This window comes from Vanellus vanellus (genome assembly GCF_965231255.1).
Source record: "Vanellus vanellus genome assembly, chromosome: 3".
Lineage (NCBI taxonomy): Eukaryota > Metazoa > Chordata > Aves > Charadriiformes > Charadriidae > Vanellus > Vanellus vanellus.
The window spans coordinates 62,819,284-62,833,398 of record NC_138907.1 but is presented as its reverse complement, the minus strand read 5'-3'; positions in this window follow the sequence as shown (position 1 = coordinate 62,833,398).

Genomic DNA, 14,115 nt, shown 5'->3' with positions numbered 1-14,115 from the left:
AGATGTCTTGTCCCTTTGGTCAGCCTTTCCTTCCAAGCCCAGAGTTCAGTTTCTGTAGCAAAAATACTCCTCTGTTTCTATGAATGGTGTCTTAGAAGTGGTTAGGAAATTATTTTGGGATACATTATGTGTTTCGAGACAAGATATTTGTGGACACCCAGCTAAAAGGTTCTTTCAGTAGTACAGCAATATCCAGAACAAAAATGTGACCCAAACTTCCCTCAAGTCACCCACTAACCTTGTCTGAACAGGTAAAGCTTGAGCACTGAAACAAAAGAGGAAAATGCTCTTACATCTTGTGGTTGCATCCTGTCTTATCTGAGTGCAATGTCCATCAGAAGCTTCTGTGCAGTTGGGACTTTCACCGCATCTCTTTCTTTTGTGGAATCTCTGAGAGGCTGTGCTTATAATTGCTGCTTTCCCCTCTCTGTTGGTGCATTAATCATGTCTTTCTCTTCTTTGGCAGCCTAGGAACAGAATAGCTTTGAGAACTCTACATGGCTTTTGAACTCTACATGGCTTTTTTTTTTTTTTTTTTTTGAGTCAGGCAGTTGGAGGCCTTCACATGCATAAACACATGCATATTGTATGGATGTAAGCCTCATATCTTTTGGAGACCAAGCTACAGAGCACCTGTCCCTAGGAATTTAACACAGACTTACTTAGACCATTAAGGACATTAAGAAACTCTCCACTGAAACATAAGTCTTCAAAACATGAACATCAGTGTTTTTTCCTACACTGCACAAGAAACGCTCTTTCTGAGGCTTTTGCTCTCAACTCAGACAAACTACAGAAAATTTGTATGTGCATTTCTGTTTTATTAAGTGCTTTATTACTTTATCTTCCTGTTGACAGAAGACACAGATGCTAAGTGAAATAATACCAGTAATCCCAGTAATTCAACAGTTCACTGGTCTGATAGACCAGTCTGTAGGTGGCTTGAGATGCTGCTAAGGTTTTACAGCAAGGCACTAGTTTCATGAAGCTGTTTAAATGTTAGTGCTTTGTACTTGCTGCAGATGAATATGGATTCTTTATGGAGGATGATGCTGACAAGAATTAGGTATTCCATAGAAGTGACAAAAAGCACTGGATATTTTTTTCATAACAAGGTCCAAATAGTTGGGAGTACATATTCAGTTGTACAATCAAAATTATGTATTTATTGGTATAAAACATTGAAATTCTAATTAGACCAATTTAAAGACACACAAGCAAATGCCTAAGTCTTCTTACCAAATAGGTCCTGTTATTTACAGGAACCCTCAATGCTCCATAGGTCACTAAAAACTCTTAGAGAGTTCCGGAACTGCAGAAATGGCAACTGCAGACTGGCACTGGTTTTACTATCCTAATTAGAAGAAGATGGTTAGAAACACGGCTTTTTAAAACAGTAACAGAATGCAAATGTTTAGTTCCTTGTTTTCCCAGGTTCTTCACAGTGATAAAAATGTTCTTTCTGCAAATTAACTTATTCCTTTTCATTTTTTGGGGTTGCTATGTTAGAGTTGGTTTGTGAATTCCATGGTATATATTCAAATATGAAATTATGGATGTTGCTTTATTTAAAGTATCCCCTGGAAACTTGAAAAAAAAATCAATATTTTTATAAATAATAGGTTAGGAAGAAAATGGGAGTTTTGCCCAGTGAGTAAGGTACTGGTACTCAAAGAATTGGTTAGATTCTTATTCTTCATTTTTGTTTCCCACATAATAGTATAACACTAATTTGGAGCTGATAATTTCAAGGTCTTTTGGAAGGTTGATCACACAACTGTTACGCCTCTGAAAGCATATACACTGGCAGTCAAAGCATGTTGAAAGGCTTCTGACTTCAGGAATGTTGCTAAGGATTTGTCTTATCAAATGTAGTGCAAACTGCAACACTGCAAGGCACTGCAAACTGCAAAAGGCACTGCAACGAACAAGAGGACACAGCCTCAGGTTGCGCCAGGGGAAGTTTAGATTGGATATTAGGAAACATTTCTTCACTGAAAGGGTTGTCAAGCATTGGAACAGGCTGCCCAGGGAAATGGTTGAGGCGCCATCCCTGGAGGTAGTTAAAAGACGGGTAGATGTAGTGCTGGGGGACATGGTTTAGTGGTGGTTTTGGCAATGTTAGATTAATGGTTGGACTTGATGATGTTAAAGGTCTCTTCCAACCAAAACAATTCTGTGATTCCAAGGAAGCCTTCTCAGTAGTTCATAAATAAAAGTATTGATTTGTTTATTTTAATTGCTTTTTTGCTTATTGCTTGCATGCTGCAAATCCATATATAAGAAGCACATGACAGAGTGTGGCACCATCAGTTTTTATTTCCTCTTCTCGTGGGATGCTCTTACCACTGCCATTCATGCACTGAGAAGAAGAGAGGAGAGGAGAGGAGAGGAGAGGAGAGGAGAGGAGAGGAGAGGAGAGGAGAGGAGAGGAGAGGAGAGGAGAGGAGAGGAGAGGAGAGGAGAGGAGAGGAGAGGAGAGGAGAGGAGAGGAGAGGAGAGGAGAGGAGAAGGAAGAAAAAGTATTTTGTTCATGGTACATGTCTGCTTACTATTTTTTCTGCTTGTATGAAGGGGCAGAAGTATGCTGCAGCCTACTTTTCCCCCTCATTTGGAATTCTTTGGTTTCTATGGAAACCATGCATTCTACTGTTGTAGTTGTAAATTGGGGGACGGTAGTGCTCTAGCATTTCATGAAAAGCAGTAGCACAATTTTTCTGTGACTACATGGAAAAGCTGGTTTGCTCTCCATGACGCTTCTATATGGAAGTGTATTCTGAACCATGATCAGGAGTCGCTTACTGACCTTGGTATTCAACACCAAGTTACATATTTTGTTAAAATGTCTATTATGTCTACTCAAGATTACCTAACAAATGAAGTCTTCAAATACACATTTGCAGTATTTGCAGCTGCCAGCATTTAATGACTCCAAAATTCATGTCCGTGATTCATCAAACCCGTTGATCTATATTTGTCAGGTGCATTATTCGTGCCGTCTATAATTGCTCTGAAGAAGAGTGACTGACATTTCTCAAGGATTTTTGGATTTCTGGCCTGAGCTTTTAGACATTTGTAAAAGCTGGAGACTAATATTAAAAGCAGTATGATGATAAATCAGTGCTAAATTGATAGCTATGACTGAATGCACCCAAAATAACATATCTATTACTCATAATGCTGTAGATGAGGATAATTTAAACAAAGAATTTCTTAATCATCTCTCTATACTATTTCTCTCTGTAAAAACAGACAGAAGGATAGTCCTAATGGGAAATAACTCCCTTTTCAAAGTGTTTATTCGGAATTTCTGGAAGTAATTTCTGAACTATTTTTAAAATTTCTTTTAGAACTCTTAAAAAGGAAAAGAAGAAGTTATAGAGCCTTAAACTGCAGATCATGTTTTATTTCCATTTTTGCATCAATTTGCCTTCTTCATTTAAAAACTGAAAATATCCATTCGTTTCTATTTAATGGAGAAATATTGCAAATATGCCACCATTGTCAAACTGAAAGTTAGACTTGGCACTCTTCCTTCCCCCTGCTACACAAACATAATGAGTTTGGTATGAAAATCACGAGACACTAAGAAACTAATGCATTCTAGTTTCTTTCTAGATACCTTTTGGTTTTATCTGCTTTATGTTTTAAATTATTTTCAATATAACGTGAACATTTATTAAAAATTAACTTTTAGATGATAAACATAAAAATGGGAATTTCACTGAATAAATTTATCAAAAACTAATTCATTTTAAAGTGTAATTATAAACAGAGAGCCATGATCAATTGATTGCATTTTAATATCTCCCATAGGGAATGATTTGTGACCCTTTGTTCTAAATTTTTATGGAGAAAGTAGGAAGGGGGTATTGAATTATTGCCAATACAAGTGCAACAAGTACAAGCATGGGATAAGCTGTCAGTAGTTGTGATCTAGGTCAATTTGTTACCCTCGTAAAAAACATACATTTTATTAATATATAAGGTCCTATATGTAGCATCAAAAGATGAAATCCTTGCTTCTTCAAGAAAAACAACTTTATTCTGGGAAATAGTAACTGAAAAGGTGATGGGTATCCTAATGGGAGCAAAAGGATTAATATAACCCTGATGTATATCAATATAAGAGTAGGAGAAGACAGGCTATATTCCTTCTGATCTTGATAACGGCACAAATACTTCTGGAATTCGGTGTTCCTGCATTATACTGATATGGGAAACATACTGAAATATTGCAGTGAATTTAGAAAAACACCACAAAATGTATCTAAGTAGAAAGCCAGAAGATCTATTTTTAATTTTTTTTTTTTTTAATCAAGAGAAATGTGCCAAAGTATAATTTTGGAAAAATAACAAAGAATAATCTTAGTTTATATATATTTATAAGGAAAACCAACAATGTAACAAGATCCAGTGAAATGGAAACAGAAGCTAGATGGGTTCAGTACCAAGAAGCAAGGCAAATATTTTCTGCAGCAAAAGTAATTAACCCTTAGAATACCTTATCATGGCTTAAGACAGATTATCCCCATCACTGAAAATATTGATATGAAGGCTGCAAAGTATATTATTATTATTTTTTTTAATATGGGCTGTAGTTCAATTTAAAAGAGAAGTTAATTCAGGAAATTCTTTCATGAAGAACGAAACAAAAAGTCATCATAGATAATTTCAACAGTCTCTTTTCATCTTTTAAATCAATGAATCCTGTTTGTCCTCAAATTCATTGCTTCATGCTGTCTCCTCTTTCATTCGCACTATTATCAAAGAGTGAATATGTGATTATGTGTATATGTGTATGTCTATGGCCATGACTCCAGGTCTTGGACTTGGCGCTCTCCATCAGTCTCTTACATATGGGCATCTTCTGTTTGAAGAGCAGTATTTTTAGTCCTCAGTTTCTGAAGGAAGTCCCTGGAAAAGATGAAGGTGAGTGTGGAAGAGAAGACACCCCAGAATATTCAAGAGCTAAACAGAAACTTTTCTCTGAAAAACCTTGACAGGGAAAGTGTGATATCAGGTGGACAAGGCCAGAGAAGCTAAGGAATTTATGGTAGATGGATACGGACTTCCTTAATTATGCTCTGATTAAATATTTGTACTTTAATGAGACATAAAACCTGGTGCATCCATAACGGTGTTCAGTCCCACAAACACAGGTGGGAGCCCCGAGCTGCCAGCAGCCCACGCAGCAGACAGCCTAATTGCACTAAGCTCTTCTTGCATCGTCTGGACATTTCATTTCACACTGTTCTGCGCAATAATGTCAAGTCTTACTCGTCGTTATCCAGTGGGCCCATGTGCAAGTGCATTGTCTACTTGGGGAAATCAGTCTCTTCCTAACAGCAGCTAGTTAATCTTTAGGAAGTCTTAACTAGATGTATACACTTCTGTTTTAGAGATCTAGATATTTCCTCCTTTTTCATTTTAATAAAATAGCCACTTCTATTCAGAATTCCTTAAATATTTATGAATGTATTAAATTCTTCTGTGCTCTATAGTCTGCCTTCAGAATATCTTGTTGAGGTTACTCACCAGGTTCATCATTTCATGGGACACTGCAAATAATCCATGGAGTTACTGTTACTGCCATGTTTCTGTGTTATTTCCAAAGATAATCTTGATGTCTCAATCCTAACCCTTCTCTTCTCGCTGTCTTTTTCATCTTAAGGTTTTTCAATAGCAAAATCAAAACTTCGTGGTGTGTAACTACTCAGAAACAGGCTCCATTAAGTGAAATTTAAAGGAGTTCTCATTTTCCAAGCTGGTGCTTTTATCTCTCCAATAGCTGTCGTTTACTAACAGTCCAAAGCAGGTTTTTCAAAACCGTTCTTGTAACACTGGTCAGAAATTATCTTTAAGCTTTTGACAGATGAGCTGAATTCAAGATATACTCTTCTGATTTCCTTCTGCAGGCAATTTATATGTCATGGTTATCAGGAAACTTGTGTATTACGGGAATCGTTTTTATTTGATATGAAGGAGTGCTAACTTAAAATTTTAGCAGTGTCATTAAAAGTGGCATTTTTGGAGTAGATTTGTGTTATAAGATATTTTTAAAAGAGGGCAGTCAAAGAAATGCTGGTACTTTGAACAACAGTCTGAAAAGTTTGAACACCAAAACCATCCTAAGGTCCTTTCCTGGGATTTCAAAATTTTTAAAACTTAAGTGTTTTGTTAGACAGCTAGCGGTATGAGTTATCATTTATCCATTAGATGAATGATCCATCCATCCATCCATCCATCATTATCCATAAGAAATTTTCTCAAAAATCAGTAATACTTTACCCATTCATGAAAGATGGTTTTTAATATCTTCATAAATATTAGTTCTTATGATATTCTGAAGGAAAACCAAAAAGTTTTACCTATTTCTTAATATAACCAATATGTAAATGAGAAATGGGGAAAGAAAGTGAAGAGAACACACCACTCCTTTGTCTGTATCTCACTCCGGTAGATACCAAGAACAGGTATCTAATATTAGATATCCAACATTTAGCCTAATCTGAGTGCAAAGCATTCAGCTAGCTGCCACAGTCGTTATTAAAAACACTTTTCAGCTCAACCCTAGCATTTTATGCTATGAAAGGTGAGGAGAAATAAAAGCTTTTAAAAGAAATATTTAAATGCAGCTACATTATTTTTCTCATTTACTTTCCAAGTCTGTGGTGTTCTGGACTTCTCTATCAGAATTCCACTTGATGGAGGCAAGAATGTAATGAAACGTGCTGAAAATATGCATCAGCACTCCAAATCACATAATAAAATTGACAGTTGCTCTTTTCCTTACAGTGCAGATGATTCAAAGCACAGAAGGACCCTATGAAGAATCCTCATTAAGAATTCTCTTCAGCAACTGAAGCTTGCTGTGCTGCTGGGTCCTTTCCTTGGGAAGAGCAAGGATGGAAGGTACTTCTGAAATGGCCTCTTGTTCATAGGGTAGTACAGACATGTGCCTCTGCTGTCACGGCAGGGCTGCTCATAACTATTTTCTTTCACAGACTTCTTCTGTTGAACCTAGCCCTGTAAGAGCACTTCCTTAAGAAACCAACAAACAAAGCCGTTTTCTTCTTGTTTACCTTCTTTCTTTAACTCCCTGAGTACAGTTCAAGTACATCACACTCCTCCTCTTACTATTTTCAGATATTGATGTATAACTTTCCTTCTTCCATGTATATTTTCAGCCAGTTAGAGATGATCTGTTCTGTTACCCTATGTCCATAAAATATATATGATCTGTCCTTAGCCCTACAGACTTTATCAGCTCTGTGGAAGCTAAAAGCAAAAAGTCAAGCACAAGTATATGTGGTGTTAGTATTGAATGTTAATCTCATATCTTAAATTCATCAATTAATCCTATTCTTCTTTAAATAAAGCTCTGATAGTATGAAATCTTCACTTGGTTTGCTTTGATATACGTTAACCAAAGACCAAGAAAAAACATGTCATCTGCCCAATAGCAGGATGTCTTTGAAATAGCCTTTGCTTTTCACTTGACTGATATAATTAACTTTGTTTCCCGCTGTAATCCATATATGCTCTATTGTGTCAAGAACAAGAACGACAACCTCTCAGATAACACAACAGCCTTAAGTCATTAGCAAGGCTTTTGACACTGTTTCCCATAACGTCCTCACAGGTAAGCTTAGGAAGTGTGGGTTAGATGAGTGGACCCTGAGGTGGATTGAGAACTGGCATGAATTGGATGAATGGCAGAGCTCATAGGGTTGAGATCAGAGGCACAGAGTCCAGTTGGAGGCCAGTAGCTTGTGATGTTCACCAGTGGTCAGTACTCGCTCCAGCCTTCTTCAACACATTCAGCAATGGCCTGGATGAGGGGACAGAGTGCACCGTCAGCAAAGTTGTTGATGACACGAAACTGGGAGGAGTGGCTGACACACCAGAAGGCTGTGCTGCCATTCAGTGAGACCTGGACAGGCTAGAGAGTTGGATGGAGAGAAATCTGATGAAGTTCAATAAAAGCAAGTGTAAGATCCTGCACGCAGTGAGGAATAACCCCATGCACCAGTCCAGGTTAGGGGTTGGACTGCTGAACTGATGTTAGGGGTTGGCTATGAAGATGATTGGGGTCTGCAGCATCTCTCTTATGAGGAAAGGCTGAGACATGGGTCTGTTTAGCCTGGAGAAGAGAAGACTGAGAGGGGATCTCATCAGTGCTTCTAAATATCTAAAGGGCAGTTGTCAAGAGGATGGGGCCAGTCTCTTTTCAGTGGTGGCCGGTGACAGGACAAGAGGCAATGGGCACAAACTGGACCACTGGAAGTTCCATCTGAACATGAGGAAAAACATCTTTACTTTGAAGGTGACAGAGCACTGGAAGAGGCTGCCCAGAGTGGTTGTGGAGTCTCATTTTCTGGAGATAGACCCACCTGGATGTGACCCTGTGGAACCTGCTGTAGGTGAACCTGCTTTGTCAGGGGGTTTGGACTACATGATCTCTGAAGATTGCTTCCAACCCCTGCCATTCTGTGATTCTGTGGTCAGCTGGCAAGGCTGTTTTAATTGCATGTAGGGGAAAGGAGTTGCATAGGGCAGTTATGTGCAAGTAATAGGTCTTGAAACACCAGGTGAAGACAAATCAAGCATGTTAGTCTCAGTTTGGAATAGACTGTAACCAACTATGTTTGTCTCTTTCTGGTAAAATAAAATTATGTGATGTGGCTACCCAGAGAAAAATGTATGTTATAAATGGCAGATTCACCACTTTTTCAAAATTTTTATTAGTGGCAAAAATTCAGTGGAAAAAACCTTAAGACCTGTTCAGTCTCCAGTTCCTTAGAATTTAAGATCAAGCTAAGGTACATACATATCTATTGATTTCTGTACTTAAGATACTTGCAGTAATTATTCAGGATCATCATTTTATCTTGATTTGCCTATACCTAAGTTGAAATAACAGACAATGAATAACTATCCAATAAAAACTGCTTCTACATATAGAAATTTTTCTGTAAACAAGTAAATATTTACGTATAAAGTGTTCATACTTCAATCTGAAACAACTGAAAAGAACGCTGGAGGAATATTTTAATTTGATGCAATGTTCCATTCCATTCTTAAGAAAACAGGGATTGATTTTTGGAGCAAAAGTATACAAAATTACAGATTTTTTTATGACATCAGATGAGAAAATTACTTTCTGCAGTACAAAATAATTAACTTCAAAAGCTTCAGAAAAATATCCAGAAGAATCTTACAGCTGTATTTGTCATGTCATAGTGTTCTCCATTGTAAAATATTGTTTTGTAACGCACAGTCCTGTCCTATTTCATTCACACAGAGTTTAGTCCTCTAGTTCTGCAAAGATTAATGGATGTGTACGCTCTTTGTACACTCTGAGGAGTTTCATTGGTGCCAATGGAGCTGGTTGCAGCACAGAAAGTTAAGACAGGCATTAGTCTTTTCAGGATCAGCCTCTAAGCCTGTTATATCAGGGCACAAAATTAGGTCACATTGCACTCTTACTAAGGTTAGTGAAGCCCTGTTGCCTAAACCATTGTGGTGCGGCTGAAAAGAAGAGTAGACTTTGACACAGTGGATAACATACTTTAAGGGAAGAGTGCAGTGAGGCTTACATTTTTATTACATAGGATAATGCTGGTTAGGCAATTAAATCATCTCCTTTTTGGTGAAAGTCATTATTCTTTTGAGTGATCATGTGCCAGAACCAAATCTTAATGGCTTATACTGTATCCTTGAAAATGGTCTGACTCATTTCAGCCAAGAACATTCTGTTTATTTTCTTAGTTCTAACATTATTTGATACTGAAAAAATGACCTTTAAGTGGTCCCCAGTGCACTCATACTCTTTGTTCTAGGAACACAAGGAATCTTGAGTATTGTCAGCTGAAACAGTTTTTTTATATACTTTATTTTTAGCAACACCTAAAGTTCATCCTTTTCTGACTGAGAGCATTGAGATTATAGGAAGATCAAAAGCTGAGGCAGAGAAGACTTTAGGAGAGAATCAAAATTTGAAATCTAGCATTGTATATAAATTAAGCTGCCATTCAAAGTGCACTTATTTATACTGTGGTTTGTAGAAGTGATTATTATGGGAAGAATAATGCATTTAATTTTCTTGCAAATTACTTTGTAGTACATCTTATCTCTGAGAAGTCTGAATAATCAGAGGGGATCAGTTATTCTTGGGAAAAAAAAAGTAACGGCAGTCTTCTATGGAGTTTAGAAGAGGAAAATTTTCCCCAAAATGTTCTGTTCCAAGTAAAACTGAGGATGCACTTGCCAGAATTAGTTTCTCTACAAACTGTTATCTGGTATCTTCTCCAAAACTGTCGGTGTTGACCAGTGAGAAGCTGTTAGTGTCCAAGCTGCTGTGGCCCTGGCTGTGGCCCTGGCCTTTGCAGCTGTCTTGTGCACATGCTTTGTCTTGTCGAAGGGTCAGTTTTTCCAGAAAAAACAGAGAATCATGGAATAGTTTGGGTTGGAAGGGGCCTTGAAAATCAAACCAAATGTTTTTTAAATGTTTGAAAGCAACTGATTAAATATTTTATACAGGAATTAGGTGATATTATATACACTTTATGTCTCACCTGATGTCTTCATAACAGTCGTGAGAACTGCGGTAGCGTTGTTCTTATTTCATAAAAAGGGAGCTGGTTCAACCAATTCATCCATTTCATTTTAGAGATATGTCTTAGGTTCAAACAAACCTGGAAGACATTTTCTTTTAATTGACTCCAAAGGGATTGTAGATAACCAGCTCAGCTAGAAAAATCTACGCTGACTATCAGTTGGTAGGTCATCTATTGGTAGACAGTATCTGTGCTGTTTTTCAAACTGGGACTAGGAAAAGTAAGAAGTGCACAACAAGAGTACACCTGGGAAAAAAAGTGGCAGTAGTTTACTTGTCACCACAGAGGGAATCTAAAGGAGATAAAGAATGCAGCTTTTCAGGCCTTTCTCATCACTCACAAAACCATCCTTCCTCTGTCTTCAGTTCCTTCCATTTGGCTACCAAATAAAACTTTGTGGCAGTATTGTCTGTTTTGGTTTTATTTCATAAAACATATTTGCTTTTTCTCTGCTTAAACAAAGGTTTGCACTCTCGCACGGGTAATCCGCAGACAGATCAGACACCGGACTGTTGATCCATGCCAGGTGCTTTCACTGTTATGTTCAATACTTGGAATTACAGTGAAAGTAGCAATAAGATTTTTAAATTCCAGCAAGCAACTCCTCTGAAGCAAATATTAGCTGTGTAGTGGTATCTTGGGGCTGATCAACCACTGCCTAAGAGGTAGCTACTATGTAGTGAAGATCTGATTAAGTCCCCGTTAATCCTAATAGGCTGTTTTAAATATAATAAATTTGGGTTTTGTTAACTGTATCTAACCTCAGCTCAATATAACTCAATTCCAACTTTCTCTTTGTATGTTCCATGAGATATTATATTTTTTTCCATTAATAGTGGAGGAACTACTAAATAATACTTGCCATGTCTTTCCACTTATAAGTTGAAAAGAATTGATTTCTGCATTTATCTTTTATTTTACAGTCTTGCCCTAACTGTCTAGTTTTAAAATTTCTGCAAATTAAATTTTTGTATTATGGATGGTAGAATAAGATGAAGAGCCGTGGTTAATAGCCAATTGTTCTTTAATTCTGTGCACATACATCTGCTTTCAGCCAACTAAGCCTTCATGTAACTGAAATGTAAAATGTTATGGAAAATATTGTAAAAACAGAAATACCGAGTATTTTAATCTTTAATGCCTGTCTGTTAGTAGAGATTTCATTGAACGTTACTATTGAACCTTATGTTTTTGTTGGTATGTTGCCCATCTCTACCCATTATCAGATACTTAAAGAATAATTTATCATGCTCTGAAGAGCATTCACTTCAAGTAAAGAGACTAATAACATTGTTAAGGTGGTAGAAGGTGTCAAAATTTAATGAATGAAAAGGTACAATGAATATTTGAAGTGCATTAGACAGATGCAAACAGGTTTTTATAGCAATTTAAAGTATTTCAGATACAAAAAGTTTCTGTTCCTTAATCTAAATTCTAAATTGGATGTGTTGTGACTCATGTAGCTAATTAACGAATACCAGCATATGTATAAGATATTCTTATTGTCAAAGTTGGAATCTTTTCAGTACATATTTTATAAAGTATGTGTACTTGGATGAAACTGCTCATGTTTTTTCTGTACAAGAAAAGTGCTTCTGGTCAACCCTTGGCAAAAGTCTATGTATCTGTAATTATTTTGATCTGTAATCAGTCTGTAAAATTATGAGATAAATGTTTTGTTGCTGTTTTTATCAGTAGAGAAATTATAGTTATTCCTATAACTCTTCAGAAGGATATCCATAATCTTAAAATTAAGTCCATATCTAATTGCATAGAACATACAATGGAGATTTTATTCAGTAACAGCTAAAGTAACAACTCAGTTTTCATTTCAGACTTCCAACTTCAATCTCCCTTTTCTGCCAGAGTGTCTATTGACCATTATTAGTCTCTTGTTTGAGATATTTGGATCTGCTTATGCATATTCTATGGGGGTAGCAATGCCTTTCTCATACTTAAATTCTGAAAATAAGAAATGGTTATTAAAAATAGAAGAAACATTGATGTCAGAGCACAGCTGGCAGATTGCTAAATAAGATGAGGTCAACTGCTGAAGAGAAAATCTATGAGGATATTTAACCTATGGCAATAACACATGTATGCAGGACACTCACAAAATATTGTCGAAGCTGTTCTTTTTAAAGGATAGCCACAGTAAGGATAAGTTGAAGGTGGAACAGATGACAGCAATGATGCGTGGCTGGAGCACTTGCCAGATCTAAATGGATCAAAAATCCACATTCCACTCCACAGGTGAGTGCATGTTGTGGTTTAAACCCAGCTGGCAACTAGAACCATGCAGCTGCTTGCTCGCCCCCCCGCCCAAGAAGGGTGGGGAGAAGAGGGGAAAAAAGGAGGGGAAAGAGAGGAAAAAAACCCTTGTGAGTTGAGATAAAGACATTTTAATAAAAACAATAACAGAAAAGGAAAAATAGCAACAATAATAATAATGACATGGGTCACTCTCACCGCCCGCTTAATTAACAGTCTCAAGCAGTGATCATGGATTCCTGCCCCCCAGCTTGCCCCCATTTATATACTGAGCATGACATCTATGGTATGGAATATTTTATTGGCCATTCCATCGTTATGTCTATGCTTTTATGGGAAGCTGAATAAAGTTCTTGAATATTGTAAACAACTTAGCAACAACTTAAACCAACATGTATTATTGACATTCCTTTCACAGCGATCACTAGAAAGAAAATTAACTTTTTACTAGCTGCAACCAGGACAGTATCTATCCCTTATTCCATACCATTTATACCATGCCCAGGCCTTATACTTTTCATAGTCATCACCACTTTCCTGTCTTTGAAATGTATATATATATACTTATACAGATATAATTTCCTTAGTCTGTGGGCTATCCCTCTAAAATATCCATTGAGTTCATTTAGTCCATAACTTTGGGCTTCATCTATCACAACAGTCTTTCAGGGCAGGAGTGTGTGGTGCTGAATTGTGGCATGCTGCCTCTGGAGATCACTACTAGTATATCTGGCATGGTCCATGCCCACGGTCTGTAGTTGAAGATGTCAATCTCAAGAAAGTTGCAGGGCTCTAGTTGCTGAAGTCAATTCTGGTTACAACACCGTGGCATTTCGCTCAGTTTCATCAAAGTTCATTCTTCATTATCATAGAATCATAGGGTGGTTTATGTTGGAAGGGACCTTGAAGATCATCTAGTTCCAACCCCCTTGCCATGGGCAGGGACACCTCCCATTAGACCGGTTGCTCAAAGCCCCATCCAACCTGGCCTTGAACACTTCCAGGGATGGGACTTCCACAGCTTCTCTGGGTAATTTGTTTCAGTGCCTCACCACACTCAGAATGAAAAATTTCTTCCTATGGCTATGGCTAAATCTATGGCTAAATCTACCCTTTTCCAGTTTGAAGCCATTACCCTCTGTCCTATCACTACATGCCCTTGTAAAAAGTCCCTCTCCAATTAATTTGGGTGATTCTTACTGTAATACTATTGACATAGTGT